General features: G+C 41.1%; 1 protein-coding gene across 5 annotated transcripts in view; it reads right to left on the bottom strand.

Moving 5' to 3' along the window:
• raraa (retinoic acid receptor, alpha a) overlaps positions 1–15,546 on the bottom strand; it is a 657,787-nt gene that overhangs the window by 362,261 nt on the left and 279,980 nt on the right. For 4 of the 5 annotated variants that reach the window (XM_069906794.1, XM_069906796.1, XM_069906797.1 and 1 more), the window contains one exon: positions 9,244–9,300. The gene's annotated coding sequence lies outside the window, so the exon portion shown is untranslated. Of the gene's footprint in view, positions 1–2,281; positions 2,670–9,243; positions 9,301–15,546 lie in introns of those variants that run through there. The other variant, XM_069906798.1, reaches the window with a different exon arrangement.

Raw genomic sequence — 15,546 nt, forward strand, 5'->3', positions numbered from 1 at the left:
TTCAGCTGCAACATAATAGATGTACCTGGGTTCTGGGCATTGGAAGAGACCCTTGTAACCAAAAGGTAACCTTCAAATAATTGCACACCAATTTGTAACTATCCTTAATGAGTTAAGGATGGTAAACAGCACTTCCCCGCTTTGAGTTGAGGGCTGCATCCCTTGTGTTGGGAGATTAGGATTAGTTGATCATCACAGACCTGAATTCTGGCAGCTCCATCCCATCCAAGACACTATTGATAATTGGCTCACTGATGGGACTTTGAGCTGCAATTCATTTGATTTAGTTCTTATTAAACCAGCAAGTCCCAGTCCTGTCAGGTTGACTGGTCCTAAGTGATTAAGCTGTGTTGCAGAGAAATGTGTATTGATGTGTAGTTAAGTTCTGTCAATGCCGTTTGGTACTTGGAGATCCCCAAGACACTCCTTTTTTCAAGCATGCATTCATGTTCTCTGGGTTTGGGTGAGTGTAAATGGCGAGCACACTTATTTTGGTTTAAAAATACTGAATAGTGATGGCCCTATGTACGTAACAGACATAAACACACAAAAAATTCAAAAGGAATCAACAGAAAGCTGATTTCTGAAAATACATTTAATTGAAAATATTTTGTCAATTCACATCCAAAATATTCATTTACATTTTCCCCTGCTACTTTATTTTTCGCTGTTTCTGAAACTGTTTCACAGTTGATAAATTCTTCTACAATACCTCATCAGGGGACTACCCTGGAGTGCAAGCCCATTGAGCGACCTAATCACTAAACTGATCACTCGCCAAGAAGTCATGAAGTCCAATCTTGGTCTTGCCTTGGGTCGACATCTACCCTGGTACAATTTTTACTGAACATTATGAGAGAGTGACTGGGGTAGATCACCTGGCAAATTTTGGTCCCTTCTTTGGCAGGTTCTAATCATCATTTCAGCTGAGAAGAGCAGGGATCAAATTTACTACTTTTCCCCTGGTGATCATCTTATCTTCCAGTGCAAAGAACAAGGGATCACCCAGTCTGTAGGGATTGCACAAGGCCGCTTCATGCAAAATAACAATGTGAAAGAGTCACTGCAAAATTGTTGTTGATCAATCTAAATTGAAAGCGGGCTTGCACAATCCCTTATTCCGTGGGATCCCAAACCAGCCTGCTTCTGAAGTGTTGCCATCACTGTAAATGAGTTCGCCGACTGCCCCACAGTTAGGGGCTTTTATGGGTATTAATAAATTTTGGTTTGGACAGTGGGTCCAACCCTCTTCTTGGAACGTGAACTCTAACACGTCCAAAGGGCTGAACTCCCTCAGTTCTGCACTGGAAGGAGCTTGTGGAGTGGGATTCCACCATCTTCTGCTTTGGGGGGGTGGGGAGAGAGATCAGCCCGAGATGAGACGTACAAGCGCGAATTGACGTCCCGAGTGCAAGGGGCTTCCGCAGAAGTTCGCCAGAACTTCCGACAGCCCCGAACTTTTTCCTCCCGGGGACTGGCCTGTAAATCACGTGTCCGGCAAAGCGAGAACACGTTTCCCGAACACCTTCCCAGGGAGCTCCCCCACGTGTGGCCTCGGCCGGCAGGAGCAGCGGGCCCGCACGCACAATAATTACTGAGGACCAAAAGCAGTTTCCAAGGGGCAAATCTCGTTTTTGACCAGTCACCAGGAAAACGGGTCCGTCCCTTCCCGGCACCGCTTTTGCATCCAATTAAATCTAAATACCGCGGAGGTGGAGAATATTAACCGTGAGAGGCCAGTCACTCTTCCAAAACCAGCGGGTTCACGTGTGAACGACCCCAGGGCACAGCAAATCTGCTCACTGGGAACTCACTCAGGCAATTACCCTTCCCCGCCACCATCGGCCGAACATCCAATAAATGTTTCTTCTCCTTTGGAAAACCGAACGCATTTTGGACACCAAAGAAGCAGAAGCGAAGGATGAGATCTCTCTCTTCTCTCCCCCCCCTCCCTTTCACTTGTATTTGACACAGCAGCTGGAAAAATGTCAGCAAAACTTCGCCTCCTGACAGTGAGGCCAAGAACCAGGCGTCAGACACCGCTCCGATTCCCACAGACTGATGGAAAACAGAACCGTCTCGCCACTCACGACGGGACTTTGAAGCCCAGTCAGTCAGTCAACATGCAGCCTGGAACCACACGTTACCTCCATCTCGCCTCTCGGTCATGTCAACCCCTCCCTCCTCACTGCACCCCCGCCCCTCACTTCACCCCCCCCCCCCTTAAAAGATGGCCAGAATATTCTCAAAAAGGAATCCAGAATGGTAAAGTTCCACAAACCTTCTGCTGGGAATCCTAACAACACCCGGGCATCAGATCCACGGGACGCGGAGGGAGCAAGAGTGTTGCAGGTTGACCGTGCAAACTTTGGGAGCGGGGAAAACAAAATTGTAACACGAGAAGTCTGTCGATGTCATCAGCCGCCAAGCCAGTTGGAAGGCTCCCTGCACAACCAGTCACTTCTCCCACCTGTCGAGCGGTGCGGCGGATGGGCGAGCGCCTGTGATTTCCTGTCGGCGCGACGGGCATGACAGACTGCGCACGGCCCCCGGGCAGCGCGAGCCCCGCGCGACTGGCACCGGACGGCCCTTCCACAGCGCGAGCGCACTTCTCCCGGTCGCCACGGCCTTCAGCGCTTGCACCCGCGCGGACCCCAGGGACGGCTGGTTCGGCCCTGCACGTGAAGAGAGAGAGGGTGGCTGTCCGCAAAGGCTGATCGGCAGCGCGCTGGGCCTGAGGGGGTGGGTAAGCAGGGGTGGGCAGAGGGTGCAGGGTGGGAAGAGGTGAGGGGTGATGGGCAGAGGGAGTGATGGTGGTGGACAGAGGGTAAGGGGTGGGGAGAGGGCAGGCCGGGTCGAGGGTGAGGAGAGAGTAAGGGTTGGGTAGAGGGAGAATAGAGAGCGAAGGGCAGGTAGAGGGCAGGCCAGGGAGAGGGTCAGGGGTCAGTAGAGGTTGAATAGAGGGCGAAGGGCAGGTCGAAGAATGGTGGGGAGAGGGTGGGTAGAGAGGGAAGGGTGGGGAGAGGGAGGGGCGGGTATGGAGCGAGTAGAGGGCAAGGGGCAGGTAGAGGGAAGGTGGGTCAAGGGCCTGGGGGTGAATCAAGGGAGCGGTAGGTAGGGTCTGAGGGGTGGGCAGGATAGGCTGAGTCCTCATGCAGTCCACAGTGGACGTAGCCTGCTCAGGGTGACTCCATCTCCACAGGGAGCAAATATGTCCCCAACAGGTCATGCAAAGGAAACCGTGTCCAGCAGATTAACTTTTCAACCTGCCTGGCTTGAGAATTAGAAGACGGAGGGGCTCAGCGCAGCAGTCAGTATCCATGGAGAGAAATGGTCAGTCAACCTTTATGGAGACTAAAACAGAAAATTTACTCTACCTACTTCGGACTTGGGAAAGGGTCCCATACACAAGCCATTGGCCAACCATTTCTCTTTGCTGAGGGAAGGAGACACAGATGGGTGGGTAGGAGTGAGAATTGTAACCACAACAAACACCAGGCGGGCAAGGAGAACACCATGCAAAAGTGATTTACACAGCCACCTTAACCATGTTCCTTATATGGCCTGAAGATCAGCCCTTTTATTTCACCATCCAGAGGAAATTGCACCTTGAGCAAATTGCTTTTCTCAACCTCAACTGAACAGCCAAATTCCTAATCTCCAGTTCAAGAGCCAGGACAAACTTTTGAGCTAAACACATGAACTTTACCAGTGGTGTTTTGGCTTCCAGGTTCTGTTGAATATGTTGTGCAGGACAAATGGTGGTCACTGCCTTCAGAATAGGAACCAATCTCGCCATTCATAGAAAGCGACCAGAATTAGCCATGGGGAAAGTGCAGAATCACTTGATTTCCCCTCTTCTGGGATAATTGTACAAATGTTTCATATTAAAAACAGAATTGATTCACTTCACCACACGTCATGCAGCACAGGAGGCAGCCATTTGGACTACAGTCTTTGTGCTGCCTCTTAGGAACAACTTCTCACAGTTCCACTGGATTGGTCTTTGCCACAGCCCCTGTGAATTTCTCCTTTTTCAAGTTTACATTTATTTCCCTTTTGCAACTTATTATTGCTTTCACTACCTCTTTTAAGAAGTGGATTCCTGGTTGTAACAACTCATTGCTATTGCATAATAAATAACTCATTTCCAGATGGTAGTTTTTTGCCAAATATCTGGAATCCAGATTCTATACTTCCAATGTCAATTCTATCAAAAGCAAGGGAGGGAAGATTCACCAGGATGTGTCCTGGATTGGAGGACTTTTGTTACATGGAGAGATTGGATAGGTTGAGATTATTTTGCTGAAAGAAAATGGTTGAGAGGGTGACCTTATTAGTATCTAGGAAGAGGAAGGAGTTTTAAAGGGGATCTGAGGGTTTCTTTTTTTTTTTTTTATACACAGAAAGTGGTTGATTTCTGGAAGTCTCTGCCAGAGGAGGTGGTGGAACTTAAATAGTTAAGTCAACAGAATATGATCTTAACGTAGATGAATGGGATGAGGGTAGATGAGCAAAGAGGGAGGCATGGACATGGTGGATAAAGGACCTGTTTCTGGGCCATGTTTGATTTCTGTGAGATCAGAATTATAAGCAATGTCCTATTTTTCCTTAGAATAAATGCAAATGTGGAGATAATGATCAGATTTTAAGTCAAGCATTTCAATTGTAGAGCCCATTATCAAGATCTTTTCGGATACAAATGAACCACAATGCACACAAAATTTAAACTTGCTTATAAAAGTGCTGTCATTTCTTTACCTAATGCATTAAACATTCTCACAAAGTGTAATTTTTAAAATATTTATTACTGATTGCAAAGATAAATATGTCAGAGGATTTTAGCATAACACTATTTTTAGAGAGGGATAACAAATTATAATCCTGCTTGAAGTCTTGGTGAAGGGTGCTCATGTGGTTCCAACTGATCCAAGTATGCAGTGCTTGGCAGCTGTAATATGGCCTTACACTTCTGCATGACCTGTCCATGGATTGGATCCTGAAAACTGAAAGCAGCTGCTATCACCTGTACACCATTAATTATTCCAGCACATGTTATGCCTTGAAAGATTTACCACAATCAGCTCAGCTTCCATTACAAGGCAGTTTACACTGAGAGTATAGTACCCCCAGAACCAACAATGTAATGTGATATAAAGAAACTGAGCGTTCTGTTTCAGTTTCATTTGGTATCTGGATTACATATTTTCTTGAGCCTAACAGCATTGCATTTGTTACAAAACTCTTCCCAAGTCCCAGCAAGAAACTGGCTTTCCTGGACCCCAATCGCAAAGGGTCTGAATATTCCATTTCAATTTACTCTAATGCATTGCTGTGAAATGACCCAAGCATAAACTTTCAACCCAGCTTTGTTTGGCATTACACAGCACGCACAGTTAACTCTATGCAGCCTCACAAAGTAAATGTACAAAATAGTTACTTCGTTGAAGGAAGTCCCAGCGAGTACATGAACAAAACTATCTTTTTAATCTTGTGGACATGGCCTCGAATTCATAAAGATGTGGCCAAATTTTCAAAAGGCACCATAGAACACTACTGCACAGAAACAAGGCAGTTTGGCCCATCTAGTCCATGCCGAACAAGTATGAACTCTACATGGAGGAGACACTACCCCCTTTTCCACTGGCATCCTAGTTAACTGGCCGTGCAGTGTCCTGGAATATAGAAAGCTGTTGGTGGTGTTTCCACTGGGCCACCCTTAACTGGGACACTGACTGTTTTTCCACTGAACACACATCCCTGGGGATCGGAGAGTCTACCTTCATATGGAATGGATGGATGGAAGTTGACCTTTTTCCACTGCTTTAATCAGCACACCGGGGATATGAGTAGGGGTAGAGGCTGTCAATCCCCAGTGTGATTAATTTGACGCTAGTGTGCTGATTCTTTTTCTTTTCCACTGGACCCATAACCAGTTAATTTCTGGGACAAGATGCTAGTGGAAAAGGGACAACAAATCTGACTGCTTGAATGACCTCTTCCTATGCCAAAACAATTCTGCGATGCTTAACCTTTATGGTGTTTGAGATCGTTTTTAATATATATCTAAATGTGTCTTAAATAGATTTACTAATTTCTGCTGCCACTATCTATTGTCCATCCACCCCCTTCATGAAAAATGCCAATGTATACATAAATATGGACATGCAGCACGGTAACAGGCCATTTTGGCCCACGTGGCCGTGCCACCCAATTACACCCAATTGACCTAAACCCCAGGTAAATTTTGAACAGTGGGAGGAAACCAGAGCCCCTGGGGGAAACCCCATGCAGACACAGGGAGAACGTACAAACTCCTGACAGACAGCGCAAAATTCAAACCCTGGTCCCGATCGCTGGCGTTGTAAAGGCATTGTGCTAACTGCTATGCCAACTGTGTTTGTACTCTAGATCCCACTGCCATGCTTTCTACTGTAGAACAGCCAACTAACTGTGTCTGGTTTCATAGAGAATAGCGGCCAGGCCTCCCTGTGACAACACCCCAGAAATAATCAGAACATTAAGAGAACAATAATTGCTCTCTCTCCAGCCTGACGACCACAAAAGCACGCGGCACAGTACATCAGAAACTCAGAATGATCATCCATTTTACAAAACCAACAGAAAATGGCATTCACATCATGTTTCCCTGTTATCTCTGTGGTCAGGGCTAATCAGGTTAATAGGTGGTAACTTCCACTTCAGAAGCTTTCTGGAGGCTAATTCAGCAACAATTTCCATTGTTGTTTATTTGAGATGTTTAATGCAAATTTTGGCAAATATCAACTGGGGCCTCACATCATTTTTAAAATAAAAAAGCAAGAAACTATCATGCAATATTTTCTTTGATATTGGTTTCTTTGCTAGGAGAGGAAGCAAATTTACAGTATATCATGATCCAAAAATCTGAAATGCTCTTTAGCTTTGATCTTAGACATACATTCTGCATAATTTAATTTCTGACAACATTATTTATTTGGAAATACTATTACATCAGGGACAGCTCCCAAAGGCCTCTTTTGTTTTAAAATAATAAAATAAATTTGCTGATCTGAACTGTTGGAGGTGGACATTTCATCACATGCCACTCCAGAAGGAGTTGACGGCAGCCACTCAAATTTTTTTTAAGTCAGAGGAAACATTTCCATTTAATTACAGCATCACAGCTTAAAATTAGCAGCAAGAACTAGATATGAAAGCTGCTGTTAATAAGAAGAGTTGCTAAGGATCACAACATCAAATGAGCAAATTTTTTTGATCATAAGAGGGCACCTCGTTCCACATGAACTTGAAGAACGATATTTGTTTTGCTGACCTACCAGTCAGTGTTTCACTCCATTCAATCAAAGCAGTTAACCTTACTCTCTCGGCTGTGGTGCATTTGCATAGTCCACTTTACAAACTCTTCAAGCTGTGCGGAAACACTGCTGTTTCAAAGCCCAGAATGAAGTGACTTGCCCAATTAAACCTGATCAATGCTCTGAAAGAATTATGCATTTAGTGTGATTCTCTTGTCTTTTCTAGACATTTTTCATCTTTTGTTTTCACTTATTCACATACTTTTTGGAAACTATTTTACTGCAAGTTTCTTGTACATCAAAACAAACAACAGCACAAAAATTCTTATCATTGCATCTCTCCACCCGGTGTAAATTTTAAAAGTTAGATTCCTATTACTGCGATCTACTCAAACAGAGAAAGTACTTTTGAAACAAAATTCCTCTATTTCTTATTATTTCACTGATTAATAAATAGTTTTACTGCTTTTAATCTCTTCTCAACAGAAGTTTCCCATCCCTTGTATCATTTCATGCAAATCCCTTCTACTTATCCCATCTTTCCTGAAGTAGGGCATCCAGCAACAGTATATGCTAATGTTTATACTTAATATCATTCCCCCTCCCCCCACCACCTTTCTATCACCTTACATTGATGAAAACCCTTTATCATCCTGCCTCTATATGCTTCATCTGTAAGTTTGTTAATATTATCAACTTCAACCACCCATTATGCAGCTCTAATGGGTGGAAAGTAGTTTTTTTTCCCTCTGATTAATGACTTGGTTAACACACTTTCAGTTTTTGGTAACCTTTGTCAGCAAATGCATTACAGAAATGATGCAAAACCAAGCAGCAAAAGCTCAGTTCCACACAGGAAAATTGTGTGACACCAACCTCTTAGCAGCAGTCCCCCAACCACTGTTCCCTTCATTTGTCACAAAACTGCTTTGTCTGGTCTATTTTAAGTGCCTTACAACAAAGCTTGCAGATTCAAGTCAGGCTATTTGATCCAACTGGTCTATATTGATGTTTATATTCCCGAACAAACTCTGAACACTGCAATAATTTTTCCTCAGAAAAACATTGTTCCTCCTCGACAGCCTTAAACCTAATGGCATGAACATTGATTTTTTCAAATTTTAGCTAACCATCACCTCCCTCTGGTTCCACTGTTTCCATCTCTTCTTTACCTACTCATGTACTTACTTTTCTCTCTAATATTCCATTCCTCACCCCCTACCAATTCCTAGAAGTTACTCCCATTACCTGTCTCTTCACCTCTGCCAACTGTCCAAAGCTCGATCACCTCTTCACCCCTTCCCAGCTTCTTTCCCCTTTACATAATACCACTTCCTTTCTACTTTAGTAGGTCCTGATCCAAAACGCTGATTGGCTATTTCTCCCCATGTATGCTGCATGAAGTACTGAATTTCTCCAGCAGCTCAGGCCTACTTCTGTTAATCTATTTGCTTCAGCTTCCCTCAGCTGAGCATTTACCTTCAATGTGCCATCAATCTTATTTATTTCAACCACTCCACAAGGCAGCGAATGCTGCATTTTCATCACTGAAGTTACTGGTGACCTGCAAGGTGACATCTTTGACCTATTTCTATTTCACCCTCAACAGATTTGAAAAACTGGCAATGAAGTCAATAAACTAACAAATCCTGGCCAACTATAGTTAACTTGCTTCTACCAGTGTTCCCTCTTCCTCTGATGAATGCAAAAATTGTCTGCAAAATGTTCAGACCACAACATCTTCCAACCGGAGGAACAATTACAGCAGCTCACAACAATTAAGGACAAATTAAAGGAAGGTGCCCACTGAGAACTCGGATTAAGGAAAATAAATATTTTCAGTTTCTCTCAACAAAACCATAATTTCAGTTTCATCCCCAGCTGAAAACTTAGTTCAATATTTGTTGATTTGTTTTATAAAGAAATGAAGAATAGATGAACTTACCATGTAACCAGAGTAATTGCATTCCCAAGAGTTCCAAAGCTAAAGCAAACAGGAGTCCTGTGAAGATAAAATGGCAGTCAGTGGCATATTATAACATGCTATTTTTACAGCCAACGACTTTTCAAAAAAATGTCAGCAGATACATTGAGGTATCTTCAATTACCAAAGTAAAGGGAATGACCATTCCTCACTGAATCATAACTTTATAGCTTTGCACAGGGATTAATCAGTCATATGGATGTGAGCTCAGCCGTCGATATAACTTTGTGAGTATATACATTGAAGCTATACCACCAAAAGAATGCATTTAAGACTTGTTTTTTGCTGAGTTTGAAAATGTAGCCAGATAAACCACAGGTTTGCTATTTTTTGGCTCTAGCATCTTGAACTTAGGGAGATGAAAACTAGCTGGGATTGCCATTCTGGTTACTGTTCAACATCATCCGTTTGAACACCACATCTATCATTGTTTTACAATGGCAGGATCAGCCTTGGTTGAGATGTTTTACAACAATAAATGGATTCCTGATACCAGAAAGCATTGTGCATGACTCTTTAGTGAGTTCATATTTTCAAGAAAAAGTTGGCAGAATAAAAAAAACTATATGTACTTTAGCCATGATTCTTGCAAAGGTGATTCAAGAGATGCATGATCCAGATCAAAATTAGATTCCAAAAATTACTGAGAAGTCAATTTGACTGTCAAAGGCTGCTCCGACTAATCTCATGGCAGGCCGTACAACTGCATTAGCAAGGAGTATAAAATGCCATGTTAACCAAGAAAAAAAAAGACAACTATAATTCAAAAGCATGCGTCTGCCAAAAATTAACATTTCATAGTTGAGTTTTCCCTCAATTTGTCTGCAGGTGCAAGTTAAAGAAAAGGTGAGCATACATGTTCACAGCACTGAGGTAAATTTAGATGCACTGCCATCAGTAATTCACAAAGACAATCAGACATTCACCCATTTTTAAAAAAAACAAGCTTCAGGCTTAGATCAGACTTAACTGATACACCCCTCAGTGAATAACCTCACAACCCTTACTGTCCATGTGTTCTTCATGCATTAACAAGAATGCATGAAGAAGAGAACACAGCAGTTACAGAAATTCATCAAAAATGAACATACAGTTTTTACTAGTCCAGGCCACAATCTCAAGCTGGTCTCTTTTTTTGTTCTCTTCCCACTCACTGCATCAATTGGCAAAATTATGAGGCTGGAATATAGGCATTCATAGACTTGGGACAGATGGAGAGTCTCTTCGCGCCCCCTCCCCCCAACAAAGCCATTCAGGAAACTTGATACTACAATTTGGCATATCTATATGCCAGAGTCATTTCTGACCATTCCAAAAAATTTCCACCAAAACACAGCAAAAGATCATAGTAAAAGAACACAGCAAAATGCCAAAGCAACTTTGTCTCATTGCTAACGTCCTTAAAATACTTAACATGCTGATTATTGGACTACCTCGTAATTTTTTTGTACCTGATGTCAGCTGCTCTGATATGCATCAATTAATTAATATCCAATAGCAACAAAACCACATGTTTCAAGTCATTACCAAATAACTACTTTTTTGAGTTATTGCAAAGCTCATGGGCATAAAACCACATTATTTTACTCCAAGGCACGAAATGTTGGAACTTATAATTGTCTTCTTTTATTTTGTTTATCTTTTGGTCTTCTGGATTATTGGCTGACAGAGATATTGGTTCCTACTCCAAGTCTCAGTTAAAAGTACTCTTGAGTCACTCTTTTTTTTCAATTAGGCTTTCTCTGTGTGAGCTTGACTTTCTGATAGGCTTCCTTGCATGACGTTGACTCTCTGATAGGCACCCTCAGTGCTGGTAAGATGTGAACTCCAGAACATGAACTCAAAATCTAGAAGTCACAGCAATGCAAAACTGAGGGAACATTTGCAGTGACTGTTATCTAATGTTAAGCTGAGTGCTTGCCTGCCTTGTTAGCAGAAAGCTTTCATGTCATTTTGTTTTGAAGGGGTCCAAGGAGCTCTCTTCTGAACACCACATTTCCCTCAACCAATATTATCAGAGATAAATGATTCATGTTGGAAATTTCAGGCCACATAAAAGGCAAAACAAAATCATAAAATCATACTGACCTAGAGTAAAAAAGGATTTTTATTGCACTTTGTCAAAAGTGAACAGCAAGCCCCTCAGCTCAGGAGGGATTGAATTGATTTTTAAATTACCGTAATCCAGTTTGCTTTTCTCTATATTTGAATACAGCAAAATACCTTAAAATCATTTTCTATTTTCCAACACTATTACAATAGTTTTTTTTTAATCATAAACTAGATTCTAACTTTACTTTATGAAAAGCAGAAAATAGAGAAAAAAAAATCAGTAAGTCAGGATGCATCCAAGGAGACAGAACAATGTTAACAGTTTAGGTCAATGGCTTTTCACTCAATCTCATGAAAGGTCATTGATCTTAAATGTTAACTCTTGTTTCCTTCTCCCCAGAAGTGGGTACAGTGACAGGGTAACATAATTACTGCAACACTAATCCAGAGCCCTGGGGTAATGATCCAAAGGCAAGTTCAAATCCTACCAGAGCAGCAGGAGAATTGAAAATCAGTTAATTAAATAAATCTGGAGCAAGCATCAGGAACAGCAAACATGAAACCATTACATTGATGTAAAAACCATCTGCCTCACTAATGTCCTTCAGGGAAGGAAATTCACTGCCCTTGCTCAGTAGACCAACAGCAATGTGATTGATTTTTAATTGCATCATGAAATGATCTCGGAAGCCACTCAGTTTAACCAATTAGGAATGGATAATAAATGCCAGCCCACATTCTGTGAACGAATATTAAAAAGAAAGCTGCTGAACATTTCAGATTTTATTTCTGGGTTTTCAGCATCTGCAGTACTTTTATTCCATTTTCATTGATTTATCTTATCTGTACTTCCAGGAAATGATTCTGTTTGAGCCATGTTTTCTGTTTCCTACCACTGCCCAATGTTTAAAGATAATAAACCTTGCTTGATGTTTTCTAATCAAAAGGTTATAAATCTGACTCATTCCTTCATCACGTTAATTCCAATCTTGAGAAATGAATGCAAATACACGTAGCTTGAAATTATTCACTTATCGATTCCCTTTCCTTCACATCAGGAAGCAAATGGCCTCTGGCAGATGTCAGTCATTGCCAGCTTGGGCAAAATCACAACAAGAATGGAGAAATGCAAGTCCTGAACTCTGAAAAATCCATCGATAGTCTCTCATTTTTATCCTGTTGTTTCATCATTCAATAGTGAAAGGGCATCACAACTTAGCAGAATTGCTACAAGAAATGCAAATAGATGCCATCGAATTCCATTCCACCCCTTCCCTCAACTCATCATTATCTTGCCAAGGTCACCGTCTAAATAGAACAATGTAACTGGTTTATGTCAAGAGACTAAAGTATTTAGTCTAATATTTGGCAATCAGGAAAGTATTTTGTTTCATACTAAAAGCAATATGGCTACATAGTTTGACCACTTTAGATTAATTTGATGAAAAAGAATGACTGCAAAGAAGTATTAGATTTAAACACATTTTGCGAAAGCAGTGTAAACTGACCACAATTTCCCCTCTGCAATTAATGGAACATCATTACATTGTGATATCAGAGATTCAGTGCAGAACCATCACTTCTTATTCCCTTGTGTTAGTCTTAAAACATATGATCCTCAGAGCTGCCCCTTCTTCTAGCTCCAAGGATTTATTGACTATTAGTGCTTATTTCTGCCAATGACACTCAGGTATTCAAGAAAGCAAGTTGCTTCTTTGTATGGAAAGGAATTGAAATATAACTTTTCAATACAACTTATTTGTACACACACACACACACACACACACACACATATGTGTATGCATATATATTAAATGTTTAAATAATTTTCTGCCATTAAATAGCAGGTTTCTAATAGGTGCTGGAATGACACAGAGATTAAAAATTCTTAAAATGAGCCAGTTACAGTCTTAGTATCAAATCATCAAGGAAATTTTTAAACCAAATCTCAGAAATAAATAATCATGCTCAAATTGTTTAAATTATGTAGGTTCATGGGTGGCTAATTTTGACATTTGGTGTTAAAAATGAATATACATGAGAAACAAAACAGCTCAAGTTGCGTGCAACATCTCTGGTCTGTTCGGAGAATGCAATAGAACATCCCAGTGAAATAGAATGAATTACTGTATATTTCAGCCTACAAGTTGAGTCTCAAAACCCTCAAAAGTATTCAAAAATCAGGGGTCAACGTATAAGCCAGATACAAAAATGAGATCTTAAATTTAACAGGAAAAAAAACCTGCTTAATGTATATTTGGCAGATAAGATGACCCTTGAAACACCAAAAAAGAACCCAACCGACAACAAATTTTCAAGTTACTAGTATATTAGACATTTTTATTGAAAAATAACACATTTAAAATCCTACAAAATCACTATCATCGTCTGAGGCAAAGAACTTGGCAAGCACATTTGAAGTCTCACTCTACACCGTCATCATCCTGGTCTCAGTTTGAATCTGGTGAGTCAGCTTCTGCTTCATTGTCAGTGTCCCACAATAAATCATCCTCTGTACCATCCATTACACTAGAGATACCGCACTTTTTGAAAGATTTTATTACAGTCTCTATTTTCACTTTATCCCAGGTTTTGATCACAAAATCACACAGCACATCATTTGATGCAGCAGACATTGCCCCGCCTTTTGTAAAGGAATTTTCTGCACTCGTCATCCAAGAACTCCATTCTTCACGTACATGGTCTTTAAATGGCTTGTTCAAGCAGACATCTGGTAGTTGCAATATAGAAGTCAAACCACTTGGAATAACAGCAATGAAAGTATTATTTAGTGCTAATCTATTTTTAGTGTTCTCAGTTAAATGGCTGCAAAACATATCCCAGTCCAACAAACTCTGTTCTTTGCGTAAACTGCCTGACTGCCTGTTCCACACGTTGTCTATCCATAGTTTTACACCACTTTCATCCATCCATCTCTTTTCATGAAAATGTACAAAAATACCTGCTGGGAATTTCATTTTAGGTTTAAGTTTGCATTTGAAGATGACCATGGGTTTTAACTTCATCCCGTCGGCCATGCACAATAACATGATGGTAAACCTAGTCCTTTCATTGATTGGCTGCCCTTCTGGTTTGCATTTTTAACACCTTTCCATTCTTATTGCCTATCATGTCAAAATTCGTGGGGGTTTCGTCCACATTTCCGATATTTGACAGTGCAATCTGGTGTTTCTGCCGGTAATGTATATATAATAAATTGGCGAAAACTGATAACTTTATGATCAAGATCTTTTGGTAGTTTCTGAGCAATTTTTGTTTTTTTACTGTTCTTGAAACGGTTGCACCCGCCTGTGTACCTTTAAAATCTTTACTGTGTTCTGGTGTGACTTTGCTCACTTCAGTGCTTCTGCTCTGATTTTATTTCTCATGACTATGTAGCAATCTTGCCTCTGTTCACATACCCATTCTGTAACATGATTTTCCAACTCTGGCCAATGAAGGGGGTCCTCTTCTCATCGAACATTCTTTTTTGGTATTTTTCTTAAAGCATCTTCATTCTTTCTCCAATCTCTTACCAACCTCTCACATATCTCAAATGTCCTTGCAGCATCACAGTTGCTGGATTTCTTAGCCACCTATTACCTTTAACTTAAAACTCGCATCATTCTTTCGGCGTTTTGCTGGAGGCTCCATGATAACAACCATCTTCCAGCAAGGCCCAACAGCTGTCAACGTGATTTTTTTTGGGGGGGGGGGGGGGGTGCCCACTTATATGCCTGATATATGATAAAACCATGAAAATGAGGTTGAAAATGGGGACCCAATTTATCTGAAGGTCGACTTATACACCAAAAATATATGATCATAATCCTAAAGGTCACACATTACCACTTTGTTTTAAGTTATGGCTTACGCAGGAAGTAATGCTTCAGGGACTAAATTAATCAAGTGGTCAGAATTTCATGATCTTACTTACTAATGTATGCTACCTGCATTGAAGTAATTTGATGGGTATTGTATGATTTACATTGAATATGTTGCCACACTTCACAAATCTGCTTCATTCTTGCATAACAGCACCGGTCAAAACATTAAAGCTGAACATCAGCAACAAAAAGACATTTTCCACATAACAAGCAACCACCACAAAAGCTTTTTCTTTAACTGTAACTTGGTATGGAACACTGCTGATTGGGCATATGTAAAAAACTAACATAGGCATGTGAAAGCCACCATCAACTTCCTTCCGAA

Source organism: Narcine bancroftii, chromosome 12 (genome assembly GCF_036971445.1).
Source record: "Narcine bancroftii isolate sNarBan1 chromosome 12, sNarBan1.hap1, whole genome shotgun sequence".
Classification (NCBI taxonomy): domain Eukaryota; kingdom Metazoa; phylum Chordata; class Chondrichthyes; order Torpediniformes; family Narcinidae; genus Narcine; species Narcine bancroftii.